Consider the following 26,681-nt stretch of genomic DNA (forward strand, 5'->3'; position numbering starts at 1 on the left):
TCTTTGAAGTAAATTCCCAGAATGGCAGACACACCCATATTCACATGTAAATACAAATTTAGTCTAAGAGAAATTCTTCTGAGATCATCCCACAGCTCTACAAATCATACTTCTCTTCTCCCTACAACTTAGTTAGATTTCTCAAAACCAACTGTCTTTGCTTATCTGAAATGCAAATGCACATGCGGACATATACATCTCATAAAGACTCTTATTACTAGGTAGTGTACTGGATAGAGTATTCAAATCTTGCTAAAGAATTAGCTTGCTACATGATTCTGAACAAATCACTTAGCCATTCTGTGTCTAGATTAACTCAACTGTGAAATGGGGATATAGTAGCACTTAAGAGGCATCTAAGTGGCTGGATGGATCGAGTGCTTCATCTATCCAAAAAAAAAAAATAAATTTCATGAGTTCAAATCCAGCCTCACACACTTACTTACTTTGTGACCTTAGAAAAGTCACTTAACCTTATTTGCCTCAGTTTATTCATTTGAAAAATGAGCTGGCAAAAAAAATTAGTGAACTATCCCAGTATCTTTGCTAAAAAAAACAAAACAAAACAAAACAAAAACAAAAACAAAAACAAAACAAACAAAAACAAACAAAAAAAAAAACCTCAAATGTGATAAAATGAAAATAACTCAAATGAACGCATAACAAATATGCCCACTTCTCATAGTCATGAGGATTAAAAGATTTAACATGTATTTAAAGTATTTTGCAAACCTAAAAATACCATAAAAAAGCTAATTATAAGAACTACTACAGCCCAAACATGCAAGAGCAAAGTAAAAAGATAACTAACTGGGCATCATTACATGATCTTCATGTTCAAGGATGTTAAATAAAACTATTATCATGAGAAACAAAGAACCTAAAAGTCAGGAGACAGACACTTCAGGGCCCATTAACATTTTTGCAAAAGAAATCTCCACATCTGAAATGTAGCCCTTGCTTAAAGACATCCAATGTGAGAAAAACAAAGACCTTCTGAAACAATTCTTTCTACCTAAAGATATCACTAACTTTCAGGAATTTTTTCTTTTCATCAAACCTTTGTCTGTAGGCAACTTATGCCCATTGTTCCCTGTTCTGCCCTTTGGGACCAGAACATCTGCTACTAAAAAACCTCCTCAGTATGTCAGTAGCATTTGTTAAATGTCGGATGTATGCCAGGTACTATTGCTAAGTATTGTGGATACAAAGAAGCACAAAAAAAGCAGATTCTGCTTTCAAAGGCACATAGTGTGATGGGTCTGGTTGATAAATCATCATTTGTATTAACCTGGTAAATAAAATGTAATGTTTGGCACAAATATGCAGAAGTGTGGTTGAGTGAAAAGAAAAAAAAAAATCCCATTAGAACAGGAATTAAGGGACCTGGCTTCCATTCCTGCCTCTGGCACCAACTAACTATATGACCTTGGGCAAGACTCTAGTATGCATTTTCTTCATCTGGAAAGTGAGGGAGTTGGACAAAATCCCTTCCAGCTCTGAGATTCTATGGTCATTCTACTTTCTGAAAGCTGCAAAAGATGGGGCTAATTTTAATGTATGTTATCTCTCCATATATCTTGCCCATAAGTGAATGTACATGCCTGCAAACTGAAATAAAGGGTCAGAAATATGCTATCTGCCTTTATTACTGATTATATTGTAGAGCTGCCTGAAGTTTTTTAACATTTAGAGAAAAACAGAAGTTGGCAGGAAATGTGTTGTAAACAATTTCTCCCACACACACTTATTGAATAATTCATAGGCAGCATGTAGAAGAAACATAATTTTAAAATAGCATTTTTTTCTCAAACACCTGAGTATTCTAACATCAGTAACAAATGATTTAGTTTGCATTACTTTGAAAATTACAGTGTTTGAGGACTTATCCCTCTGAATCAAATTTATTTTATCCTTATCAGCTTGCTCTGAATCAATTCAACTATATTATGATAAAATGAAATATTTGCCATGTTTGACTATCCTCCCTTCTGCTTTCCTCAAGATATCCCTACTTTTGTCTTAAAATATATATTTTTCTTCCAAAATTATCTTTTTTCTTTTCTGATGAAACCTATTCTTTTCATTTGAATCTCTTAAGAAAAAGAAATCAATGAATTCCAGTTGATTTAACAAAAAAGTTTTTCCCCCCTAATTGTCAGGCAGTGTTATTAATATGCACTATATTTCAAACTAAAACTACAATTAAAGGCAGGTGTGATGAATTTTATTAGCTATTTTTCTTTATTCCACTATCTAATTTTGCATTGGCTTTTCCTGATAACATTTATTCCAGAATTTATAAAAAAATTTAAATATTGGCTAAAATCTGTCTTTCTTTGTGGTGAGGGATTTATGTAATATGTTTCTCCATATTTCCACAAAACTGAAAAATAAAGGAAAACAGGTAATATCTATTGTGGAGAAACCAAAAGGATTTATCAATTCAGTGTCAAATTGCAATAGAATTCTAGTTACTTGAGAGTAAGGACTGTTTCATCTTTTAATATATCCCCAGTACTTAGTACAGTGCCTGGTACATAGAAATGAATAGAATATTTATTGAATAGAATTGAACAGAGAGAGAATATGACATTGTCAATGACACTGAAGACTACAATTTTATTTCATTTTTGATAAAATATATTTTTCATTTTATTTAATATTTCACAATTACATGTAAAAAATTTACATTCATTTTTGTTTTATTTTTTTAGCTCCAAATTCTCTCCTGCCATCCCTCCTCTAATCCTTGAGAAGACAAGCAATATGATATAAATTAATCATGTGAAGACAGACATGAGATATTTCTACATTAACTATAGAAAACATTTTCAAAAAGAAAGACAAATTTAAAAATGAAAATAAGTATGCTGCAATCAGAGTTCAGTTCTCTCTCTTTTTTGATGGGATATTTGGAATTATCTTTGATCTTTGTCTTGATCAAAATAACTAAGTTATGATCATCCTTACAATATTTCCATTATTGTATATGATGATCTCCCAGTCCTACTTTTCCATTTTGTGTCAGTTCCTGTAAGTCTTTTCAGGTTTTTCTGAAAATATCTTGCCCCTTATTTCTTATAACTTAGTAGCATTCCATCATGATCATTTACCACAATTTCTTCAGCCATTCCTTAGTTATTGTACATTCCCTCAATTTCAAATTCTTTGTCATCACAAAAAGATCAACTACATGATCCCATTTGGTATTTTCTTGTCAAGGATAGTAAAGTAATATGACATTATTTCTCCTGCTTATTTTACATATGAGGAAACTGAGTCAAACAAAGTTAAGTGACTTGTCCAAGGTCACAAAGATACTCAACTAAAACAATTCAACAACAACAAAATAATGTTTTTATACAAATAGGGCCTTTCCCCTTTACTATGATCTCTTTGGAATATAGATCTAGTAGTTGGGTTTTTTTTTTTTGGATCAAACAGTTATGTACATTTTTATAGCTTTTTTGATATAGTTCCAAATTGCTTTCTGTAACAGTTTGACTAGTTCACAACTCCACCAATAATGCTTCAGTGTCCCAATTTCTCCACATTATTTTCTGTCATTAAACAGAATCTAATCTAATAGATATGAGGTGGTATCTCAGAATTGTTTTAATTTGCATTTCTTTAATCAATAGTGACTTAGAACATTTTTATGTGACTATTGATAGCTTTGATTTCTTCTTCTGAGAAGTGCCTTTTCATATTCTTTGACATCAATTGGGAAGTGACACTTATGTTTATAAATTTGGCTTACTCCCCTACATATATATTTGAGAAATGAGGCCTTTTTCAAAGAAATTTGTCATAAAGTTTTTCTCCCTTTTATGTTTTTTGTCTAATGTTGGCTTCATTAGTTTTGAGAGTAAAATCTTTTAAATTTTATGTAATTAAAATTATACACTTAATTCCTGTGATACTCTCTCTCTCTTCTTCAGTCATAAATTCTTCTTTATTCACAGATATAATTTTAATATATAATATAATATAATAATATATTTTCTCATGCCCCCCTAATTTACTTATGTCATCACTTTTATGTCTAAATCATCTATCCAGTTTGACTTTATCTTGGTATGCATTGTGAGATAATGGTCTTTGTCTAATTTTTGCCAAACTGTTTCCCAGTTTTCCCAGTTGTCAAATATTGAGTTTTTAACCTCCAAATCTTGGATCTTTGAGTTTCTCAAACATTAGACTACCATGGTCTTTTACTACCATGTATTATGTACCTAAAACATTCCACTGATCTACCCCTCTATTTGTTAGCCAGTATCAGATTTCATGATTACCACATTATATAATATAGTTTTAAATATGGTACTGCTAATCGAACTTCTTTCATTTTTTTTTTCTTTGACTCTCTTGATATTCTTGACATTTTGTTGTTTTGGATGATTTTTAGTACTATTTTTTCTAACTCTATAAAATAATCCTCTGATAGTTTAATAGCACTGATTAAGTAAGCTAACATAGGGAGAATTGTCAGTTTTATTATGTTGACTCAGCCTTCCCATGAAGTAGTACAATTTTTTTAGATCTGTCTTTGTATGAAGAATGTTTTTTAATTATATTCATATAGTGCCTGGGTTTGTCTTGGCAGGTAAATTCCCAAGTATTTAATATTGTCTGCAGTTTTTTTTTTTTTAATGGAACTTCTTTTTCTATCTTTTCCTGTTGTGTTTTGTTGGTAGTATATAAAAATGTTGATGATTTATGTTGACTTACTATATAACTGTGGGCAGTGAGGTGGCCTTGTGGATAGATTATCATATCTGCAATCAGGAAGACTCGTTCAGCTTCCTGAGTACAAATTTGGCCTCAGACATTTATTTGTTCTGTGTCCCTGGACAAGTCATTTAATCCTGTTTGATTCTATTTCCTTATCTGTTAAATGGAGTACAGAAGGAAATAGCAAACTATTCCAGTATTTTTGTCAAAAAAAAAAAAAAAACCTGAATGGGATTAAAAAGAGTTGGACATGACTGAAAATGATTGAACAACAAAAATTTTATATGCTGCAAATTTGTTAAAGTCAATTGTTTCAACTAATGTTGTTTATTTGATTCTCTATGATTCTCTAAGTATACTGTCATAACATCTGCAAAGAATAAAAAAGAATAAAAATTTCCTTATTGCCTATTTTTATTCCTTCAATTTCTTTTTCTCATCTATTGCTGTGTAGCATTTCTAATACAATATTTAATAATAGTGGTGATAATGGACATGTTGACTTACTCCTGATTTTTTTTGAGACTATTTCAAGAATATTCCCAATACAAATAATACTTTCTCTTGGTTTTAGATAAATACTACTTATTATTTTTAAAAAGACTCTATTGGGGGCAGCTAAGTGGAACAGTGACTTGAGCACCAGCCCTGAAGTCAGGAAGATCTGAGTTCAAATCTAGCCTCAAACACTTAACACTTCCTATCTGTGTGACCTTAGGCAAGTCACAACTCCAATTGCCTCAGGAAAAAAAGAAAAAGAAAGAAAAGAAAAAAGAATGATTCTATTCCTGTGTTTTCTAGTGTTTTTAATAGAAATGAGTATTGTATTTTGTCCAAAGCTTTTTCTGCATCTATTGGTATAATCAAATGGGTTTGTTTTTTTTGTTTTGTTTTGTTTTGTTGTTGCTGTTATGATGGAAAGGTCATTATTTTAATCAATGTTTCATCAAATGTAGTTTTTCACAATTCAGTTCACTTTTATTCAGTGAAGTATTTATTAGATACAGCAAGCAAAGTATTATGGAAGGTGTTAGGACAGACAAGAGGTTTACATACAAACAACCCACTTATTAAACTACAACTCTTTTTCTCACCAAACTTCCTAAAAATGCAAGACATTTTCAGACTAATTTCCAACTATTTCCCCTCACACATACTATTCTTTAGAGAAGGGGGGTAAGACTGGACAGTTGAAAGTATATCTTTGCTTGTATCTCACCTGAACTAGATTGCCATTCTCCAGCTACACCCTGCAATTTCCTGCCTTCCTGTCCTTATTCCCTCACATTGTTCCCTCTATCTGGAATTTATTCAATTCAATTCAACAAGTATCTGCAACTTGCTCCCTTTCCCAAAAAAATTATAAAACAAAACAACTTTCTTGAATGCATATGAGCCAATTCAATAAGAAATATAGTCTCACTGGGACATAAACTGAACAAAGTGCTATATGTGAAATAAAGAAGATCTGGGTATAAATCCTGTGATGGTGGTCAAGTTATTTAACTTCTTTGAGCTTCATCTTTCTAACCTATAAGATGAAAATAATAATAATATCTATAAGATCTACCTAATAAAATTGCTGTGAAGATCAATGAGATAATGCAGGTAAAAATTTACAACAGGGACAGGGCTAAGGATATAACCCACGTTTTCATTGTTATAAAAAAAAACTCCCAGATGAAAAAACGCATACCAGTACAAGTCATCATGTTCTTTGCAATTTACAATCTTAGAGAGTTATAATATTAGAAAGAGTTGCAATCTTAGAAAGTTGGAACATAAAGCCAGAATTTATCAAAATTAAGATATTAAAGCACTAACTAAAATTTACATGTTTTTTTTAATTTGACGAATTATTTTAGTTTGTAGAGATAATTTGAATACCTATTCTGTATCTACAATCAAATTCTGAATCTGATTTTACCAACTATATAGACATCTAACCTTTTTGAACCTTGGTTTCCTCATCCATAAGATGGAAATTATACTTTCATACCTCTCTAAATTACTATAATTAAAACATTATGAAAACTTTAAAGAATTATATTATAATTAGTAATCCTGTTCTTTGTCCTCATTTTGACCTCTATTCCTTCCACCCATTAGTTTTCCTGCCTCCCCAGGCTATAATCTCTCAATTTTATCTCAAGTCCCTAAAGAGCCAACTCAACTCCACACTATCCTTCACCTTCAATTCCCTTTATCCTCTTTCTTATCAACAATTGTGCCTTGTCACTCTGAATTATTCCCACTTATCCTTTTTGCTCCTATTCACAAGCAGCTGAATAGAGCTAGAGGAAATCACAAAAATGTGATGACTTGGCCCACTGCAAATTTATGTTATCTAAATTCAAATTGATTGTCATTACCTCAAAGCAAACATTCTATTGTTCCTTAATTGATTTTTTAAACTATTCTCCACAGTAACTATTCCAAACATTCTCTAGTATAAGGACGAACTCATCCACCCCCTACTCTCCTAGCTAAGGACTTCATACTTCACAAAAAAATAAAAAATAAAAAAAATAGACCTTTCTCAGAGAATTCCCTTTTCCCTTCCTCATTTCACATCACTTTCCTTTCTGCATCTTAAATCTAGTTAAAGATAAATATGTGATACTTCCTGCCATGTCAAATCACTCTAAATATACCTGTATTCCATTCTCTCCTTAGTAATTACTCAATCCTCATCCCACTATCTCTTATCTTCAGCTTCTCCCAATGTTCCACATCTCCTCCATTCTTAAAAAACTCAAACTTAAAGTGATTATTTATGTTAGCTTTTTATGATTCTATATACTTTTCCTAATTATGACTAAGCTCCTTGAAAAAGCAGTCTATTATCCTTGTCTTTTCTCTTTCTATTCTAAATCCTCTGCAATAATAATTTAATTGAAATTATCTCCTTCAAAGTTACCAATGAACTTTCTCATTGTTTATCCTTCTTGGTCTTTCCTGCAGTGTTTGACACTGTCATCTTTTTCTGATTACTTTCTCTTCCTTGGGTTTCTGAAAGATACTTCTCTCTTATTGGTCTTCTCCTATATGGTTAACCATTCCTATCTCCGTTATTATTTCATCCTCCATATCAGGATGGATGTTCCCTAAAGCACTATTGATGGGAACTGAAGCCCCTTTAAGCACCCTTTTTGAATTTCAATGATATCGGGGCTTTCCCAGCCCCCACCGGATCTGAGCTAATTTGGGCTTTCCCAGCCTCCCACTATCTGCTCAGGTTTCCCCAACCCCCACAAACAACTTTTTCCTTATCTAAAAACCCATTGGATTCTATTCAATGCTAATCCTGGCTGAAACCAGCCAGGAGCCTGGGATTCCACATATCTTCAAGATCACCAAAAGCCCCCATTATAAAAAGGGGCAACTCTGGAGTCCACTCTTTGCAGAGTTCCTAAACATGGCATCCTTACACTGGTCATGTTAAGGATTTCTGCTGACTCTGGTGTATTCCTAGTGTTTAAACTTACTACCAAACACTACAATAAACCTTTTTTATCAATCTAGGTTTTTGGCCTATAAATTCCTTTACAGGGGTCACTAGACTATCCTTGAGCCGACCCAAAAGGGGTTCCCCCTTTCCTAACTCTCATCTTTATCATTGGTTTCCTTTTCTTTTTACTCTATATTATCTCACTTAGTGATCTCCTTAGTTTCCATTATTTATTCCATTATTATCTCTGTGTAGACAATTGCTAGAAACAAACAGATAATCTCTCTACTGAGCTAGCCATGCCAAATAAAATGTTCTTTAGGCATCTCAAACTCTCCCAGATTAAAAAGATTAAGCAGTACTCATTATCTTTTCTTCCAAATCAAATTTCTAAATTTCCCTATTATTTTTTATTATAGCTGTTTTATTTACAAGATATATGCATGGGTAATTTTTTTCAGCATTGTTAATTGCCAAACCTTTTGTTCCAATTTTTCCCCTCCTTCCCCCCACCCCCTCCCCCAGATGGCAGGTAGACCAATACATGTTAAATATGTTAAAGTATATGTTAAATCCAATATATGTGTGTGTATTATGGATATATATATATATATATATATATATATATATATGTATATATATTCTTCTTGTACAGCAAAATAAGTGCATGGATGTGTGTGTATATATATATATATATATATATATATATATATATATATATATATATATATATACATATATATATATATATATATATATATATATATACATATATATATATATATATATATATATATACACAACAAGTGGACAACAACAGAGGGATTGGAAATGCTATGTAGTGGTTCACACTCATTTCACAGAGTTTTTTGGCTGGGTATAGCTGGTTCTATTTATTATTGAACAAATGGAGTTGATTTGGTTCATCTCATTGTTGAAGAGAGCCACGTCCATCGGAACTGATCATCATCTAGTATTGTTGTTGAAGTATATAATGATCTCCTGGTCCTGCTCATTTCACTCAGCATCAGTTCATGTAAGTCTCTCCAGGTCTTTCTGAAATCATCTTGTTGGTCATTTCTTACAGAACAATAATATTCCATAACATTCATATACCACAATTTATTCAGCCATTCTCCAATTGATGGGTACCCACTCTGTTTCCAGTTTTTGGCCACTAGAAAGAGTGTTGCCATAAACATTTTTGCACATACAGTTCCCTTTCCCTTCTTTAAGATCTCTTTAGGATATAAGTCCAAAGTAACACTGCTGGATCAAAGGGTATTCACAGTTTGATAATTTTTTGAGCATAGTTCCAAATTGCTCTATAGAATGGCTGGATGTATTCACGACTCCACAACAATGTATTAGTGTCCCAATTTTCCCACATCCCCTCCAACATTCAGTGTTATCTTTTCCTGTCTTCTTAGCCAATCTGACAGATGTGTAGTGGTATCTCAAAGTTATCTTAATTTGTATTTATTTGCTTAATAATGACTTGGAGCATTTTTTCATAAGGCTAAAAATAATTTCAATTTCTTCATCTGAAAATTGTCTGTTTGTATCCTTTGACCATTTATCAATTGGGGAATGGCTTGATTTCTTATAAATGAGTCAATTCTCTATACATTTTGTTAATGAGGCCTTTATCAGAACCTTTGACTGTAAAAATGTTTCCCCAGTTTATTGTTTCCCTTTTAATCTTGTCTGCATTAGTTTTATTTGTACAAAAGCTTTTCAATTTGATATAATCAACATTTTCTTATTTTGTGATCAGTAATGATGTCTATTTCTTCTTTGGTCACAAATTCCTTCCTCTTCAATAGGTCCAAGAAGTAAACTATCCTCTGTTCTTCTAACTTATTTATGATCTCATTCTTTATGCCTAGATCATGAACCCATTTTGACCTTATCTTGGTGTATGATGTTAAGTGTGGGTCAATGCCTAGTTTCTGCCATACTAATTTCCAATTTTCCTAGCAGTTTTTGTCAAACAGTGAATTCTTATGCTAAAATCTGGGGTTTTGGGGTTTGTCAAACACTAGATTATTAAGATTATTGACTATTTTGTCCTTTGAACCTAATCTATTCCACTGATCAATTAGTCTATTTCTTAGCCAATACCAAATGGTTTTGGTGACCGATGTTTTATAATATAGCTTTAGATCTGGTACAGCTAGGCCACCTTCATTTGTTTTTTTTTTTTTTTTTTTTTCATTAGTTTCCTTGAAAGTCTTGACCTTTTGTTCTTCCAGATGAATTTTATTGTTATTTTTTCTAGGTCATTAAAACAGTTTTTTGGGGAGTCTGATTGATTTAGCTAAATTTCCCTATTATTTTTGAAGATTTAACCATTCTCCTGGTCATTTAGGTTTGTATCTTTGCTCAAATCTTTGACCTTTCACTCTCAATCATCTTACATATGCAATCCATTGCCACTTCTTGTCATTCCTGTCTTCATAATATGTGTCATACAAGTGTCTTCTCTATTTTTCCCATAACAACCCTGGTTCCAACAGTGATCAGCTTTTTCCTGTACTCTAATAGCCTTCTAATGAGCTGTCTCAGTTTCCTCATCCATAAAATGGGGAGCAGATGAAGATAATCTAAAAGGCATTAAGGGACCAAGAAAGGTAGGTGTTATTATTATAACCTCCATTTTATGGATGAGGAAAAAGATAGATAGATTTTTTGAGAATTAAAGAGGAAAAGATGAGAGAGAAAAAGAGAGAGCAGCTGTTAGTAACAAATGAAGTGTTTTATGATGCACTAAAAGCTATTTATGGGTCAAAGATCTACGGTGTATCTCAACTACTCAGTGCTGATGGTGCTACACTGATTAGTGATAAGGACATGATCCAGGAGAGATGGGCTGAACATCTCCATAGTGTTCTCTATAGACCATCGTGAATCAATGCTGAAGCTACTGACTTTTTATCTCAAGTTGAAATCCATCACTCCTTAACTGAAATTCCAACTGAAGAATAAGTTTTGAATGCCATTAGGCTACTTTCATGTGGAAAGCACCCAATGATGATTCTATTCCATCTGAGATTTACAAGGGGGGTGGGTACATGGCCATGCAAAAGCTTATTGGAATTTTCTAGTTTATATGGCAAGAAGTTATGCCCCAGGAGTTCAAGAATGCCTCCATTGCCCATCTTTATAATAGAAAAAGCAATAGTTTGTCCTATGACAATCACAGGGAGTCTCTCTCTTAGTTATTGCTGGCAAAATTCTTGCCAGAGTTTTCTTTAATAGGCTGACCCTATACCTAGAAAAAGGTCATCTACATGAAAGCCAGTGTGCCTTCACAAGGGACCAAGGAACAATTGATATGGTGTTTACTGTCTAACAATTCCAGGAAAAAAAATTCAGGAACAGAACAGAGGTCTGTACACAAAATTTATAGATCTGACCAAAGCCTTTGATACTCTCAGTTGTGAGGGTTTATGAAAAACTATCAAAATTCGGTTGCCCAGAGAAGTTCATCAGTATAGTGTGTTAACTTCATGATGGCATGTTTGTCCACCTTCTGAACAATGGGCAATGCTCTCAAGCTTTCCCAGTCACCAATGGAGCAAAACAAGGCTGTGTGCTTGCTCCCATGTTTTTAGCATGATGTTTTCAGCCATGTTGTCAAACATTCAATGAGGAAAAACATGGAATCAAAGTCAGCTACTTCACTGATGATAAATTCTTCAACTTGAAAAGACTACAAGCCAAAACTAAAGAGGAGAGAGTGTTGATGCATGATTTTCTGTTTGTGGATAATTGTGCACTGAATGTCAAAGGTTCCAAAGCAGAGATGCAACAAAGTACAGACCAATTCTCTGCTGTTTGTGCTAATTTTGGCCTAATAATTAGCACCAAGAAAACACAGATTCTCCAGTGGAACCATCAGTTACAGTAAATGGTAAAGTTTCGAATACTGTGGATAAGTTCATTTACCTTGGCACTATATTTTCCTGCAATGTCCACATTGATAATGACATTGACACATGCATTGACAGAGCTAGCTCAGTGGTTGGGAGGATCTAAAGGAAAGTGTGGAAGAGGAGAGATATTAGACTGATTACTAAACTGAAGGAATATCGAGCCATTGCGCTGACCTCATTGTTTTATGCCTGGGAAATCTGTAAAGGCATATGCCAGGAAACTGAATTTCTTCCTTTTGAATTTTCTTAGGAAGATTCTGAAGTTCAACTGGCAGGATAAGATACCAGGTACTGAAGTCCTTTCTTGAATTAAACTGCCAAACATTCCAACTCGCCTGAAAAGAACACAATTCTGTTGGCAAAAAAAAATTACCAAAAAAAAATTTTATGGAGAATTAATACAGTTAGGTAAACACTCACAAGATGGTCAGAAAAAGCAATGAAAGGACACTTTCAAGTTTATCTCTTAATAACTTTAAAATTGATTCCATGACATGGAAGACACTGGCACAGCACTGCCCAGCATGGCATGCCCTCATCAGAAAAGGTGCTGTTTTCTATGAGCAAAGCAGAATTGAATTAGCCCAAAAGAGACATGAAATATCCAAAATTAGAAAAGCTACCCCAAATGTTCATATGGATTATTTGTGTTGACCTGTGGCAGAGCATTCTGAGTTGTATTGGTCTGATTAGCCACAGACACACTGTAACTTGATTGTAACATAGTAATATCATGTTTGTCCTCTTTGAAAAAAAAATACAACAATAACAAATCCACTGTGTCAGCTGTTTTTCAACTTATTTGTAGTATAGTAATCACTTATTATATTCATGTGGTACTTTAATTTTTTGCAAAATTCTTATAAATATTATCTTATTTTATCCTCACAACAACCATGGGGAATAGGGCTCTATTATCATTCTCCTTTTTACAGGTAAAGAAACTAAGCCAAACAAATTAAGTGACTTGTCCAGAGTCATATAAGTAATATCTAAGATCACATTTGAACTCAGGATTTCCTGATTTCAGGTCCAGCATTCCATACACTGCATGCTTATTAAATTAAACAAAGTATAATCTATGAACTATTTGTTTTGACTAAAATTATATCAAGAAATGTATCTGACTTTGAATAAAATACAAAAAAATGCTTGTGAAGTCAGAAAATTAATCAGTCAGATTGAAATGTGCATTTTTTGCTCTTTTTTTTTCCTGAGGCGATTGGGGTTAAGTGACTTGCTCAAGGTCACACAGCTAGGAGGTGTTAAGTGGCTGAGGTCAGATTTGAACTCAGGTTTTCCTGACTTCAGGGCTTCTACCTTACTCAATATTTTTGATACAACATAAATATATCCATAGTTCTGTGTAGTTTTCTCTGACACAAATTTCTCAGTGAGATAAAGAGAGAGAGCTAATGCAAATATATATATATATATATATATATATATATATATATACATATATATATATACACATATTTACATATGTATGTATGTATGTTTTACATATCCAGGACCATCTCCAATCATCCTGGTTTATATCTTGCAACTGGATCCAGATGGCACAGACAGAGAAAGTGAGGCTGGTGACACCCCAGCCCACTCTCACTTAAATCCAACTCATTTGCTTGTCATGACAATACAAGTCTCTGATGTCATGGTCCTCTTCTAGAATAAAGGACAAACAACAACTATTTGCATGTGTGCATGTGTGTGTGATTAGTTAATAGTTGTTATTAATTACTTTACTAATGTTATTTCCCAGTGGAAATAAAACTAACATCTTTTATCTTTTTTTCTCTTCAATTTTTTTTTTATTTTCTACTATTCATTGAGTCCCATCCTGTCTCCTCCAAAAAAAAATATTCTCAGTGCTGGAAATAAATATAGCAAACAACTTTGTTTATACATTTTATTTATTAGTTAGTGTTAAAATTGCTGGCTTTAGCTGTATAGATGGGATGCCAAACATCTGGAAGGAAAATTATTTTAAGTATCAACCATCCCAACATTTTCAAATACCCAAGTGTTTATGTCATATAGACAAAACATATGAATGATTGAAAATTTCATTCATATTTTTGAACTGAGCCTCATGGGCTTTGAGAGCTAGAAGGATCCTTGAAATTCACAGTCTAGACACTAAGGCACAAAAAAAGTCAGATATGTAGCCCAATCTCACATAGCTAATAAATATCAGAAACAAACCTAGCAACCCAGGTCTTCTAATTCCAAGTCCACTATGTGTTTATCCTTTCGCTTTATCATACACTGTCTCTCATCTTGTTCCTCCTAACTCTATAAAATATCAGTCTGTCTGTGTATGTTATATTGTAAGCATCCAGGTGATAAGAGACATATCTGATTTGTCACCTAAGTATAGAATAACACATACAATAATTTAAAAAAAAACTCTTTGTTGGACCTTGCTGGACTTATGAGCTTAAGAAACTTGTCATTCTGCATGATGAAATCAACTCTTAACTCCTCAGACCAACTGCCTCCTTAACTTCAGCACTTCATCATACTTAGCACCAAGTAACTTTACTCCCTTTCTGTCCTCCCTTTCTAAATTTTTTTTAATGTGTTGTCTCCTCATAATTAAATGTTAGTTCCTTGGGGCAAGAGACTCTCTTATGTCTTTCACTTTTTTCTCCGGAGTTCAGCACAAAGACTAACACATAGTATGAGGTTAATAAATGCTTAATAAATTGACTCTGACTGACTTTACAAAGATGGCACCAGCAGTTTTTTTTGTTTGTTTTTTTTTTTTTAATGAATTGAAGCTTAAATTCCAAAGAAATTATAAGTCCTAGGAAATGCATACATTGCTAACATGTGACAAGAATGAGGAAACAGCCACTAAGTGGCACTCAAGCATTTTGAGTATTACCCTTACACAGGCATATATATCATTTATAACCAAACTAACATATGAATGTTGCATACAGACATCTTCAGTTGATTGACAAGGTGCATACCAAAAATCTACTTGTCTATTGGATGTTTAGAAATCAGAATCATTTTTTTCTGATACAAAAATGTTAGAAATGTCTGAAACAGTGTTAATGAGAAATCTGAGTCCTAAACCCTTCTGAGCCCTATTCCTTCCTGAGCACCCATAGACAAAAGCCCCTTTGATCCCTGAATGCTCAAATCCCTGAATCCTGTAAACTTTGAATGCTAATCCCTTGGGACCCAAGACCAGGAAGTTTCACCCTCCTCTTAACCCTGTAACAGGGGAAGCCACTGCTATAAAAAGGATGGGATCCTCTAACAGGAATGAAAAAGAACTAGCCCTGGCATTTAGTTCTGAAGGTGGAAATAAGAGGACTTGGGTTGTTGAATTGTTGGGGGGTTTTTAGGAGAGATGTGGGAATGATCTTGCTTTCTTCTTTGGAACTTCAATAAGAATGAGTAGCACTCCATATTGGATGCAACTTCAGTAAAATGTGTCAAGTGAATTATTTTGGTAAAATATAGTAATTATTCAGTGGCCATCCACTTATCAATCAGTGAACATTTAGTAAGCACTATGTAATAAAGAGATCCTCCAAACTTAACAAGATAAATTGGTGGATGACAATCATAGAGGCTACTCTACACCCATGATTGAAGTTTTTCTAGTTGGTAGCAACTCTCAGAGGGTGATCTATCAGACACAGCTTTCAAGAATTTAGGGCACCTCAATACCATGATAAGGTGTGATGATGGAGAGTGGAACTTTATAAGAAAATCAAAGAATCACCTAATTCATTTGACAGTTAAAATGAATATTAACAGCTATCTAGCTCAATGTATATTCATACCATCATGGTATAATAATACCCAGAATAAAGACCTCCACTTAAAAGAAAAACTAAATACATAAGGATCAACCCACAATTTGTTAACGATGTTTTCTTTCCTAAGACTAAGCTTAAATCTGCCTCTTCACATGTTCTGCCCTCTAAAACCAAATAGAATAAATCTAATCCCTTCTCCACATGGTAGCACTTCAAATACTTGAGGAAAACTATCATAACAGTGTGCTTAGCAACATATTGTTCTATGTCTGTATCATATTATGGGGGAAAAAATGGTTACTTTTAATTATTTAATTACTCCTATTTATCTTCTTTAGAGTCTAAGCCTGAACTCCTAACATATCCCATTTCTAATGTTTTTTCCTCTTCTAACTCATTTAAAAATCATTTCAAAGAATTGCCAGTACACAATTATTCCTCAATTATACATGATAAGTAAGTCTCCTTTCCCTCCCTCTACCCCCAGTTCAATCAAAAATCCACTAATAATGATAAAAATGCAGAAAAAAACATTAGAACTATCCATGGAAAAGGACATAAACTTGAGTGATTTACTATATAAGCAAATGCTTGCTTGATTATTATTAGGTCTTTTGTTTTTGTTTTGTTTTGTTTTCTGTTAAGTAATATGTATATTTATGTACATCCATCCACATAGATAATCAAGAGCTGAATGAATGTGGCTATAAGTATGCTTCCCCAAATATAAAACTGAAGAATGTGATCAGTCAGGCAAACATCTTCTATTAATATGCACATTATAGTAAGCAAAGTATCCTACTATGAAAACCAAGAATTAAATCCATTCATATACTCCATTGTTTCTTGGATGCATTATTCGTGCAATATATAGAAACCTCTTCCTTTACCATTGTTTAGAACAACCTAGTTCTGTCAGCTTAACTTTTAGAACCCTGGAATTAGCCATTGATAACCTTTAGAGGAAAACAACTAAGCTAGTGAAACACCTTGAAATCATAATATAGGACAATCAGTTGAAGGAAAGAGGTTTATGCTATATAATGAAAAGAATACATGATTTAACAGAGGAAAGATATCTGATATTTGATGAATGGTTGTATAAAAGTGAAATTCAATCTCTTTCTGCTTGACTCAAGGGGATGGAGGAAGGAATGATAGGTAGGATTTGAAAAGATAAAAGCTTAGACTTGATAAAAGGAAAAACTTCTTTGCAATCAGAGTAATTCAAACTTAGAAAAGACTTCCTTCAGGAGTAGTAGGTTTCCCCTAATGAGATATCTTCAAGGAAAGGCTAGATAACCACTTCTCAAGAATGATGTAGAAGGGATTCCTTTGGAGGCATAGGTTGATCACCTCTGAAATTTCTTGACTCCCAACCCAGGGATTTCTTGATTTTCAGTTACTCTGACCTTGACCTTCTTAGATATAACTTAGATATAAATATTTAATTATTGAAATAATAGTTCATCATTAAATATGCAATTATATTAAGCACTTATTATGTGTCAAACTTTGTACTAAGATGTAGGTATACAAAGAAAAGCAAAACACTGTTCCTACTTCTAAGGAACTCACATTCTAATGATGGAGACAACATGTTAACAACTATATAAATGAACATACAATGTACTACTATGAAGTTATATTCCAGAATAAATTTGGGTTTGCCTATTACTCTTCTTCTCTTTCTGGCCCCATCCCCAATATATGCTTTCCTAGACAGTGTACTCCTCAGAAAGAAAGAAAGAAAGAAAGAAAGAAAGAAAGAAAGAAAGAAAGAAAGAAAGAAAGAAAGAAAGAAAGAAAGAAAGAAAGAAAGAAAGAGAAAGGAAGGAAGGAAGAAAAAGGAAGGAAGGAAGGAAGGAAGGAAGGAAGGAAGGAAGGAAGGAAGGAAGGAAGGAAGGAAGGAAGAAAGAAAAAGGAAGGAAGGAAGGAAGGAAGGAAGGAAGGAAGGAAGGAAGGAAGGAAGGAAGGAAGGAAGGAAGGAAGGAAGGAAGGAAGGAAGGAAGGAAGAAAAAAAATTATTTTAAGTGAAAATGGAAAACCACAGAAAGGCATAATCTAGTTATGTGTCAACAAAATTTGGAAAGAAAGAGCAAGTGTTAGGATCCCGAATCCCAAGTACTATTTTATTTAGGAATGCAATTTTGAGGATCAAAGAGATACCTTCTCCTAATAAATTATATATCAAAGCAGAGTCATTAGGAATTAACTGTTACATAGCTAGACAGAACCTGTATGTGACAGCTGAACCCTCAATTCAGCCAAAGAATATAGTTCTCATAGTAGATACTGACAATGATTGAGTGAGGATTGAAACCTGGTATGGAAAGAAGATACTGACTGAGCATAGCAAAAGTAGGCAAAAAGCATTGATCAACATAATGTTGGAAAAGGAAGCCAATTTAAAGGCCAAATGAAAACATGAGGAAACAATGAGGAAAAGTGACTGTTAAAAAAGATTTCTGTCTTTGGAGACAGGAAGTCATCTTTGTACTCTCAAAATTCTCTCAGGAATGGTATGTATGTGGGGTGACTTGGTTTACAACAGTGGGTAAGCCCAAAACCAGGGCAACATTAGATTGACAAAAGTAATCATATAATCTGGTCTTCTTGTGATATAGAATCAGTTGGGGTATTCCCATTGGAAGATAATTTTTCTAAATTGATTGCCCATTCTAGTCTATGAGGGTCTCAGTAGAAGAGGGGAGGACAAATGTTACCAAACTAATTTGGGGATTTTTATCTTTTTTAAAATAATATTTAAGAAGTTTGAGTATAGAAATGATTTTTTTTTACAGTTCTTGTACCTAGCACAATGCACGGCACATCATAGAGACTTGACAAATCCTTGTTGACGACTCCCTGCCCTAGCCAGAAGATATGATAAAGACTATGTTCCTCTAAGATAACCATACCTTCAGTGACTAAATCCAACAAGTACAAAGTATTTTGTTGCCATTAAAAATATTTTAAAATATTTGTTTATTTCCTTGGAGGATTTTATTGAGTTCTATATAGAATTTCTCAACATTTTCATCCACTTAAAAACATATTGTTGCATAAGTTTCCTGTTCAATGCAAAACTCTTGTTTAAATTCAATATGGGTTATTAAGCAAGATGATCATGAATCCCATGAAATATTTCTTATCCTTAAGCATGAAAGTTAGAAGTTGACAGGAGCTCACTTTGGTCCATACACTCTTAGAAAGCACACTTTGTGTATTAAATACTTTTGGTAAATCCTTCCCCAACTATCAATTTTACTATCTTTAAGGCAATTAACTAGTCCTAAACTGTCCTTTTCTAATATTGTATCACATCAAAACCAGATTATTTGATTACTCTTATCAATCTAATGTTGCCCTGATTTTAGTTTTATCCAAGTTACCTTATATACCATCCCTGAGAAAACTTAATGCTACCAAAGAGAAGACACAAGGAGAGTAAGGGTCCTGCTCAAAAGTTATATTCACTAAAAAAAGAAAATCTAAATTAAAGGTGACACAATTTTAAAAGTACTCAAAGGATGAATTTTTCTTTCTTTTTTTTTAAATTAGAGCTTATAGCTGTTTCTTGACAAAACATATGCATGGGTAAGTTTTCAACATTTGTCCTTGCAAAAACTTCTATTCTAACTTTCCTCTCCTTCCCTCCACTCCCTTCCCCTAGATGGTAGGCAGTCTCATATATGTTAAATATGTTAAAGTATATGTTAAATACAATATACAATATTGTTATATCATATATATTTAATATATTGTCATATAATAAAGTATATGTTAAATACACTATACAACAGAGGTTCCCCCATTAGAATAGTTTTGCTATCTATTTCTTCTTGTAATTGGCTTAAAATCTTCATTAGGAATTTGCCTGCTCTCTCACTTGGGCCATACACATTTAGTATCGTTATTACTTCATTATTTGCTGTACTCTTTATCAAGATGTACTTTACCTCCTTATCTCTTAATAAGATCTATTTTTACTTTTGCTTTATCTGAGATAAAAATTGCTACCCCTGCTTTTTTTTTTTATTCAGCTGAAGCATAATAAATCATGTTCCAGACTTCTCTGCATATATATCTCTGTGTCAAATGGATTTCTTGTAAATAACATCTGGTTTTTAGTCTACTCTACTATTTGCTTCTGTTTTATTGAACAGTTCATCCCATTCACATTAACAGTTATGATTACCAGCTCTTTATTTCCATCCTATTTTCGCCCCTGTATATACTTTTGTTCTCTTTTTCCACCCAGTCCTCAGTCTTTTTTAACATCCCACCCACTATCTTATCTCCTATCACCTTTCCCCTTCTCTTAGTAGTGTTTTTAACCCACTCCACCCACTACCTTATCTTCTATCAGTCCTTCCCCCCTTCTCTTATCTTTTTTCCTAGTATTGCTGCCCTCCCTTCTATCCTTGCCCTCTCTTTTCTTTTCTTCTTTCTCCTTCTACTTCTTTATAAGGTTAAATAAATTTCTATACCTGGATGAATGATTAAGTTATTCCCTACTAGGCCCAAAACTTATGAGATCAAGCTTCAGGCAATGCTCATCCCCTCCCTTCTTTCCCTCAATTGTAATAGATCTTTTGAGCCTCTTGGTGTGAACTAATTGTTCCATTATACCTTCCCTTTCCTCTTTTTCTAGTATAGACATTTTTCTAGCCCTTAATGTCTTTTTCTTTAGTGTCATCATATGAGTCCATTCACAACCACACCCTCAGTCCATGTGATGCCCCCCTTTGTCTGAACCAGTGTCAGATACAGTTCTTAAGAGTTACAGATATTGTTTTCCCATCTAGGGATATAAACAGTTTAGCCTTTAAATATATATTTTTTCCATGTTTACCTTTCTATGATTCTCTTGAGTCCTGCATTTGTAGATTAAATTTTCTGTTTTGTTCTGGCTTTTTCAATAGAAATGTTTGAAAGTCTCTTACTTCACTTAAGCTTTATCTTCTCCCCTAAAAGGTCATGCTGAATCTTGCTGAGTAATTAATTCTTGATTGTAACTCCAAGTCATTTGCCTTCCAGAATATGGTATTCCAGGACCTCCAATCCTTTATTGTAGAAGCTTTCAGATCCTAGGTAATCCTGTTGGTTGCTCCTTGATATTTGAATGGTTTTTCTTTGGCAGCTTGCAGTATTTCCAAAATATTGGTGTCATTGATAGAGAATAGTTTGTCTGCAAAAAGTAAAGCTTAGTGGAGTATGAGCTCAATATAAGCCAACAATATGAAAGGCAAAGCATAAGAATTATGAAGGTAGCCGTGGTCAAATAATATATAAAATATTATGTTAAGTTCAGGTTCCACATTTTAAAGTTTAGTTTAATTTTTTTCAAATAACAAAAATTTATTTCCTCTCTCATTCCTCTATCAAAACAAGAAAAAAAGACTTTTATAACCAAAAAGTGTTATATTTTGCATGCAATATAAAACAAATTACTGCACTGGTCATGTCTCAATTCGTACACTAAGTATATCAGTACTTTGTCAGAAATAAGGAAAATTTCACCATAAATCCTCTGGAATAGTGGTTGATCATTTATCATATTTCTTAAGTATTTCAAAGCTGTTTCTCTTTGCACTGTTTTTGTTGTGGTATCTATTGTTCTTCTAGTTCTGCTCACCTGCCTCCACATCAGTTTATATAAATTTTCCCAGATCTCTGAAATTAATTCTTTCATCATTTCTTATAATATAAAAGTAGTACATTAGATTCATGTCCTATGATTTGCCCAGCCATTCCTTAATTGATTAGCACCTGACTTTATTTCTAATTCTGTGCCACCACAAAAAGTTTCTAGACATGTTTTTGTATATATATGTGCTATTTCTCTTCTACCTTTAGAGTATCAAATTAATAATGATGTTTATAGTTTAGTAACTTTTGAAGCATAGTTCCCAACTGCTTTCCAGAATGTCTAGTTCAGTCCACAGATCCACTAAGACTAAATTAATGCACCTGATTTCACAAAACCCCTACATCATTGTTTTTCCTTTCTTATCAGTTTTGACAGTTTGATGAGTATGACATGGAACTCCATCGTTCACTAATTTGCATTTTGTTAACTAATAGTTATTTGGAACATTCTTTGCCTTCCAGAATACGATATTCCAGGCCCTTTGATCCTTTATTGTGGAAGTTGTTGGATGCTGGGCAATCCTGACTATTGTCCCTTGATATTAAAATTGTTTTTGTCTAGCAGCTTGCAGTATTTTTTCCTTGAGATTCTAGTTTTGGACTTTCATAACAATGTTCCTTGGAATTTTCCTTGGAGAATCAATGATTCTTGATCCATGGTTTCTTTCAATCAATATTTCCCCCTCAGTTTCCGGAATATTGGGACAGTTTTCCATAATGACACCTTGTAGATTGCTACCCAGGCTCCTTTTTTTGGTCATGGTCTTCAGGTAGGCCAATAATTTTAAAATTGTCTCTTTTGGACCTATTTTCCAGGTCAGCTGTTTTGCCAATTGAGATATTTCACATTTTCTTCCATTTTTTTATTTCTTTAAGTTTGTTTAACTGATTCTTAATGTCTCACCAAGTCATTAGCTTCCATTTACCCTGTTATAGTTTTCAATATGTAAGTTTCTTCGGTTACTTTTGTACCGTTTGGTTTATTCTACTGTTTAAAGAGTTGTTTTCTTTAGACTATTTGTCCCTTTCTTTCCCAAACTGTTTATTCTTTCATGAATACTTCTTATTTCTTTTTCATTTTTCTTCTACCTCTCTTATTTGCCTTTTGAAGCCTTTTATAAGAAATTGCAAGAAGCCTCTTTGGCTTGAGACCAATTTATCTCACTGTGCATATTCTGTCCTGCTCTAAGTTTATGTTTTGGTCTGCCCTGTCACCATAGTAACATAGGTCAAGGTTCTTTTCTGCTTCTTGCTCATTTTCTCTCAATTTGGTATTTTTTTTTTTTAACTTTTAAGGTGGAACTCTACTCCTGGGAGACAGGGGGCGCTGTCCCTGTGAAGCTCTGAGCCTTGGCTTTGAGCAAGCGCCCCCTTGTGTTTGCAAGGGTAGCTTTGCCTGCTTCGGGGTTTGCTTTCTGAGCTGGGACTGGAAGCTGCCTCGATCTGCTCCTCTCCCGAGCCAGGACTGAGGGTCTTAGTTGCTGCTCTGCTTTGATTAAGCTCTTCTCACCGGCTTTCCCAGAGTCTGTCTGACTGGGATGAACACCCTTTCACCCCAGCGACACTGACTTTTCTTGAAGTTTGTCGCTCTGTCTTGAGCTGCGGAGGGATCTCATCCATCAGATTCTGCTCAGAGATCCAGTTTCCGGTTCCTGAGGGACTGTAAGCAGCGGCCTGACCTTACTCCGCCATCTTGGCTCTCAGTCAGCTGGTAACGACTGAATACTTACTGAGTTCCGGTACTATCACAAGCACTCAGGAAACATAAAGAGGTAAAACGAACCAAAACCTAACACAAACTCTGCCTTCAAGGAGCAGAGAATCTCTCGTTCTAAGGGGTGACAAGATAAAGGTAACAAAATTATGTGTGTGAGGAAAAGGAGTCACAGAGGCATCAACAGTAGTAGGTAGAGATGCTCTCAGTGGCGAGGACCAACAAAGAATCCCTGCGGGAAGTGTACTATATCTCAGACGGGCTCCTTTAAACCCAGAATTAACCTGGGCTTAGAAATAAATAAGCAGAGAAGAACGTGCTATATGTAACATGTATTGGTCAACCTGCCATGGGGGGGGGAGGGGAAGGAGGGGAAAAACTAGAACAAAAGGTTTGGCAATTGTCAATGTTGTAATATTACCCATGCATTTATCTTGTAAATAAAAACTATTAAAAAACAAACAAAAAAGAACATGCTAGATTGACTTGGGGAAAGTTTGAGCCACTCTTAAGGACACAAGTTGTTCCCTACTGACAAAGCTCATGTTTTAACACCAAAACACTCCAAGAAGTAATAGGACTTAATCATAAGACGTCACAGTCTCAAGGGACTTGGAATTCAACGATTAAAAAAGGGCGGTAAGAAGTAGTAGGTTGTAGCCTCTTACCAGCAATGATTCCCATGAAAGAAGTAGCATGGAAATTTTCTCAGTTCATATATTAGAGGGAAAAGAGGCAGGCTGATCATGAAACAAGAGTGAGGAAAAGGAGGTGGACTTACCAAACTTTCTGCTTCTATTCATTCATGATCTTAAAGGCAGAGCTGTATGGTAATTGTGGTAATATGTATAGAAGAATTGCATGCATTTAACACATACTAGATTACTTACCATTTAGGGGAGGGAATAGAGGGAAGACAGGGAAAAAAAAAATTAGAACCCAATGTTTTTCAAGGGTAAATGTTGAAAATTATTCATGCATATATTTTGAAAATAAAAACTTTAATTAAAAAGGGAGAAAAATACAATCAAAAAAAAGCAGTTATGCTAGAGATAGCTCTAATCAGTTTGTGAAAGATTGTTAAATGTTTAGTGAGTATTTACACCTCAAAACCAAATTGCTAAAAATCAGGGCTTGATTTGTTGTTTTCTTGATTGTAGGGACTTAAGATATTATTAATAATGAAAATTTAAAATTACACATTAATTTCACATACATTTTCTGGAGAACCCAGTTATTAAACATTTACTAGAGCAGTCTTGTATAGCTCTATAACATTGTTTGAATTCATCAGGACTTCAGTAAAAGACTCAGGGAATGATGTCACTATCAGACAGAAGGCCTGATGACTTTAGGAACAATAATATTAATGACGATAATGATATTTACATAATGTTTTTAGGTTTTCAAGAAATTTTCAATTATTATATGAGATTCATAATACCCCTCTTTAGAATATTTAGAGGATGTTTTCCAGGGCATGTATTATGAAAGATTTATGGAAAGATATGGACAAGAATCAACTGAAAGAAGGAAACATGAATGAATTATCATCATTACCAATATAAGGAATGCCAAAATAGATGAAATCTGAAGGTCATAAAAATAAAATTCTCATTCTTCACATAGATGTATGGCTTTTTTCATCAGAATTCTTAAGCCATAGCAATTCAAGAAAACCAGCTTATCTTTGGATATAAGCAGTGAGACACACTGAGAATGTTTCCATTCATTTGAAGTACCAGTGCCATGAAAAATGAAGAAATTCGTTCTACATTGCTTCAAGGGCATAATCCAAAACAAAATGATGCTTTGGGAAGGCCAATTTTAGCTCTATATGAGGGATAACTTTCTAACAATTAGATCTCTCCAAGTTTTCTTTATTAGCAATATTACCTATTTATCTCATTCCTCTCAGACTGCACTCTGGACTTCTTTCATACCCCAGATCCAGCCTTACTCCAGCTCTGAAATTTATGTATTAGAAGCACTTTGTGCTGCTATGACCTTTTGTTCTAATCGAAAGATGCCTTTCAGAAGTTCAATTTCAATAAGGTCTTTCATGCCAATCATTTCTCATTTATTTCCAGGATGCACTCTGAACTTCATCATGTCCCTGAGCTCGTATCTTTGTCCTCAACCCTCTTCTCTATCCAATTAACAGCTTCCTTTTTAAGTGTGGTCTTTCCTCCATTATAATATAAGTTCCTCAAAGATAAGGACTGCCTATCTTCTTTCCACTTATCATGGTAAAATTTATTTTGTGAATCCGTTTTTTCATAGATTTTTGTAAAGGTAAAACACTGCTCAGCTGTTGAACCAATTATCATTCATTCTGAAATTGTATTTCCTGAATTATTAAGGTAATACTCTTGAATCTACTGATGCATCAGATTTCAAATATAAAATTAAAAAGTTATAAAAGACCTGGGACTCAGAGTAGAAGAAAGGAATTTTAGAACTGTGGAGTAAAATAAAGAGGTAATAAAGATTTAAGGGGGGAGGTGGTAAAGAGATGTGACTTTTAGGAACCAGGGAGCTAAGTGTTTTTTCAGGAATAAAAGTTCAGTTATAAAATAAACTTCTTGTGCATAAGATGCTATTTGTGATTCCATAATTCAACCACTATGGAATGTATACCAATATACTTTCCAATGTATTACATCTCTATAGCAATCAGCTATTAAAATAACTTGCTTTTCTTTTTTAACCAAAGACAACCCCATCAAGGAAGTCAACTGCTTATGTGAATAAATGTGAACTCTGGGATAGTCCACTATGATCAACAGCTGACTAGAATCCTGCTGCAAAGAATTATTGGAAGCTGGAATGATTCCCAGAAAAGAAGATTGGAATTTACTTTCTTTTTTTTCATTAAAATCAGGCAATTTTGGAGCATGGTTTAACTTAGCCTCCATTTAAATTACATGGTTTCCCTTTAACTCAGGGAGAGTTATTTCTAGGGTAATCTTCACAAGTCTCGATTTAAATCTTTAAAAAAAAGCATTTCTTTTTTAATGTTCCAGAACAGTAAATTAAAGCATGGTGTTTCCTAATACAATGATTTCTTGTCAAATAACAATCTTCAGGGGATGAAGTATTTCATATATGTGAATTTTCCAGGTACCAAAAGTTTATACTTTTAAGGAAATTAACTTTATTTTAGTAATTTTTATGCAAATATTCTTAAAATATATCATGATTTCTATCTTAGTAAAAATAAAAGCATACTAAGCTTAAGATAACTATTTAAAAATGATTCATAGTTAGTACTCATTGATTTTATAGCTCTACTTTGACATAGTGAATATTGTTTAGCTTTATTTGACCCTCTGCTAAATGGTCTCTGGTAGTCCAGATTTCAAAATATATTTGGATGGAAACACTATCAAGATTATTTA

The 26,681-nt window shown here is 33.7% G+C and overlaps 1 long non-coding RNA gene across 1 annotated transcript; it reads left to right on the forward strand.

Moving 5' to 3' along the window:
- The first annotated feature begins 22,982 nt into the window (after window positions 1-22,982).
- On the forward strand, window positions 22,983-26,175 carry LOC141553356 (uncharacterized). Its single transcript, XR_012485420.1, has 2 exons — window positions 22,983-23,338; window positions 25,997-26,175. It is a non-coding gene; the product is annotated as an uncharacterized LOC141553356 (long non-coding RNA).
- Window positions 26,176-26,681: the final 506 nt, after the last annotated feature.

The sequence above is a fragment of the Sminthopsis crassicaudata genome, chromosome 2 (genome assembly GCF_048593235.1).
Source record: "Sminthopsis crassicaudata isolate SCR6 chromosome 2, ASM4859323v1, whole genome shotgun sequence".
Lineage (NCBI taxonomy): Eukaryota > Metazoa > Chordata > Mammalia > Dasyuromorphia > Dasyuridae > Sminthopsis > Sminthopsis crassicaudata.